This window comes from Ursus maritimus, unplaced genomic scaffold (assembly GCF_017311325.1).
Source record: "Ursus maritimus isolate PB19 unplaced genomic scaffold, ASM1731132v1 scaffold_15, whole genome shotgun sequence".
Lineage (NCBI taxonomy): Eukaryota > Metazoa > Chordata > Mammalia > Carnivora > Ursidae > Ursus > Ursus maritimus.
In genome coordinates, this window is record NW_024423897.1 from 22690430 (window position 1) to 22694517 (window position 4088).

Below are 4088 nucleotides of genomic sequence, written 5' to 3' on the forward strand. Positions count from 1 at the left end.
GTCCTACTGTGTAATGGCATTAAGAGTTGCGGGCCACTGTGTATTTCCCTAGAATGTGAGAGGGGAACGATGCCCCCGGGGGCCACCGTGGGTTTGGGGGAGGACTGAGGGGCCCTTAAACCTGAACACGGGGGAACACGAGTTGGGTCCAAGTTCCACCTCCCCTTCTCCATGTGGTGATTCACCCGTCACTGCCAGCCTTTTATTAAGAAAGCCGCCAGATTTCCTACAAAAGCAATCCCTTAAATTGGCCCGGAATCTGCCTCCCAGTAACATTCAACCCACAGGACTCGGTCTTTTCTCCCTGAACCACAGAGAACATTCATCATAATCGGTCCCATCCACTGAGTGCTTACTCTGTGCTGGGCACTTTACTGAACACTGTCTTGTGCCTCATTTATATTACCCCATTTTACAGAAGAAGAAATCGAGGCTGAGGGAGAACAAATAATCTGCCCAAGGCCTGACCCCACATAGGCAGCAGGATTTGAACACAAGCAGTTTGATGTCAGAGCCCACGGTCATGAACTCTCAGAAATTCTACTCGTCTTGTCGCTTTGATGCCCCCCACCCTCCCCAAGATTTGCAGCCTGTGAGCTTCCCTCCCCAGACCTCTTTTCTTCCAGGCTACATCCCCACCCCACCTCCCTTGCCATTTCTCCCCGTGCTGCTTCTCCTCGTCCTCCTGACCGAGGTCTGGGACAATGCAAGGCCTGCAAAACCCAAGCCCATCTGACCTCCTGTGACTTGTCCCACTTTGACCCCAGGACAGCCTTCAGGCCGAAGCCTCCGGAAGCACCATTTTAGCAGCATTCCCCTCAGGAGGCTGTATTTTTCCTGTCTGTCCTCAACATTTCTTCTGCCAGAACAACAGGCTCAGTTTTCCCTTCTGATAAATCTGGTCACCCTAAATATGGGGCTTTGAGCAAACAGGAGCGGCCGGCCCCACGCAGCCCTCATTTCAAAATGTGGATTCACTCGGGCTGCTATTTTGGAGGTCTGGTTTCTTTCCCCACACACAGCGGTTTTAAGGAAGAGGGAAGGGATCCTGACAGAACACTGGCAGGGGAAAGATGCTAGCACAGAAGACACACCTGGGCACTCTTCGTACCCTTAAGTTCCTCAGACACTGGCCCTTCTAGAAGCCCTGTGGAAAGGAGGGTCCTTGGCCACATAAAATTGGAAAATACAGCTTTACCAGCTCCCCTCCTGGAGATCAGCATATCCAACATTCGAAGTGCTGGTAGTAAGGAAGCCTGACTGGTTTTGTTTAATTCAGTTTTCCCATTTAAAAAATGCATCCTAGGAAAACTTCGGAAAGCAACGAAGCAGGGAGGAAGTTGCAAAAGGCACCCGATGGCCTAACATATTCCTCAGGTTTGAGTTGGCCTGTGCAGTGCTTAAATTTGCTTTAAATTAGTTGCTAGCACTTAACAGTTGGAATATTTCTCATAATAATCTGGATTTGGGTGTTCTTGGAAAATCAGAGGATCTGGCAACACTGGTCCACATTCTTGCGTGACAATGGTCAGCTGGACACAAGACTGCGGTCTTGGGCTCACCACAGCCCCTGCCTTCCTCTGGCAAAAGAGTCACCCCCCTGCTTTACTCCTTTATGATACCTGCCTGGCCCAGGAGTCCCTCCGGCTTGCATTCTCTGCCATGGAGATTTCCTTGGCTGGGAGTTGGCCTGCACCCATGCTGGAGGCCCATTCATCCATTCATTCGTGCAACATGTGCTGATTGAGCTTCTGGACCCTGTGGATACAAGATGTATTCAACAGCCCTGACCCTCTGCATTTTAGCGCTGGCCTTCTAGCCCTGGAGGGCAGAATGAAGAGGCACAGGGGAGGGGTTGGGGAGAGGGAAGCTGGCAAAGGCCAGAACCTAGTTTCCTGATTTCCAGCCCCCAGATGCTTGCTAAAGGCATCCCTATTCTCTACTGCGGTCCCTACTGCCACTCTGGCAGGCACTGAGCCCCAGGGAAGAAGCTACTAACATGACTTACAGGAGTTCCCACCTAGCTCAGAACCTCAGTTTCTCCCACTGTAGAACCAGCGGGTTGGAATAGAAAACTAGGTGCGTCCCTTCCAGGGCTGGCACGCAGAGATGCTAAGACTCCAAGATCTTGGAATGTCTGACCCGGCCGTTCTGGAGCTGTTCCACTGAATTCCAAGTAGCCCCTCTCCCTCCTTTTCCCGGCCCGGGCCGGGAGGGGGCCGGGAGGGGGCCGGAGCCAAGGGCCGACTGGGCCTGGGCTTCCCGCCCGGGGGCGGAGCCGCTGCTCCACGTCCCGCCCCTCCACCTGGGGCTCGGCCCCGGCAGATGTTACAACTTTCTCGCATTCTCTCCCGCGGTGTCCCCCCAGGCCCGCCCAACCCGTGCCTCCCTCCCCTTCCCCGCTGGGGTCCTGCCCGCCTCCCTGCGGGGAGTCCAACTGTTCTCAGGACTCCGGGCGGGGCGAGAGGCCGGGCCGGGGGCTGGAGGGTCCGGAGGAGGAGGAAGGGAAAGCAGAGGCGAGAGAAATTAGGAGGCGGGAGAAATCGAGGGCTAGTAGGAAGGGGAGAGTCAGAGGATGGTGGAGAGCACTTTTTGGAAGCAGCCACGCCGCGTCCCAGGCTGGCCCGGCTGAGCTGGGGGAGAGGGAGCGAGGGCGGCGCAGGGCGGGCGCGCAGGCGGCGGGAGGCAGCTCGGCGCTGGCTTGACCTCCCCAGAGCGCCCCGCTGCGGCCGCGCAGGTCCGGCCGCCAGTCCTGGATCAACCCCTGGGCCGTCCCCGGGGCCGCTGAACGATCTCGCGGCGTCCAGGCCGGCCAGCCGGCGTGCGTGCGGGCCGTGCGCCCTGGGCGCGCGAGGCGGTGAGGCCCCGGGAACCCTGTGCGCCGGGACGCGCGGGCGGGCATGGCGATGCACGCCCTCACTGGCTTGTCGCTGGTCAGCCTGCTCAGCTTGGGCTACCTGTCCTGGGATTGGGCCAAACCGAGCCTGGTGGCGGACGAGCCCGGGGAGGCCGGCGTGGAGCAGCCTTCGGCCGCTCCATCCCAGCCTCCCCATATCATCTTCATCCTCACCGACGACCAGGGCTACCACGACGTGGGCTACCATGGCTCAGATATCGAGACCCCTACACTGGACCGGCTGGCAGCCGAGGGTGTCAAGTTGGAGAATTATTATATCCAGCCCATCTGCACGCCTTCGCGGAGCCAACTTCTCACTGGCAGGTAGGCATTGACCCAGGCTGCTGGGGCTGGCCAGTGGAGCCCCAAGTAAATCCCCGTCTGTAGATTTCCTCTGCATTCACAGACCCCCGCTCTGGGACCTGGAAAACCAGGACTTGCCCGATTCTGTCTCCAGCTGCCTGTGTGATCATTAGTTAAGTCCTTTGCCCTCTCTGGGCCTCAGTTTCTCCAACTGTACACTGAATGGATTGGATCATCTTTGAGGTCTCCTCCCTCTGAAGATCTAGGACACATGCTATACACCTTGTGAAGGAGACATCTGGTCATCCCCTTGTGAGAGGAACACAGCAGTCTCTGACACTTCGGTTTTAACGCTGCTTCTAATTACAGACCCTGAGGCCATGAGCAAGCCATTTAACTTCTCTAAACCTCCGCTTTCTTGTCTGTCCACAAACAGAGTGGAGAGCAGTGTTTATCCTGAAAAAGAGTGGTGAGGATGGAATGAGTTGCGTGTAACCTGCTTGGCTGTCGATCAATGGCAGCCCCTATGTCACCAGAGGGATTAGGGTCCCCAAATGGATGGCTGCATGGAAAGGAAACCAAGGAACGTATCGTGGGTGCAGAAAGACACATACAGGATGTCAGGATGTCGTGACCTATGGAGCCTTAGGCTAGTTACTTCATTTCTCCAAACCTCTGGTTTTTCATTGTGAAATCCTTCTAAGGTGGCTGGCACTCCAAGGAGATGTGCTGCTTTCTCCGTAAGGAGTTGCCCACGGGCAAGGCGGCAGGATTACGGGATTAAAGAGCAGGGAAACAGGAGGTGGGGGTGTGGAAGGCAAACTCTGGCCACTTAGGAGAAAATCCTTTGGCAAGGCTGAAGCTAATTCTCCTTGGATGGGGTCCAAGG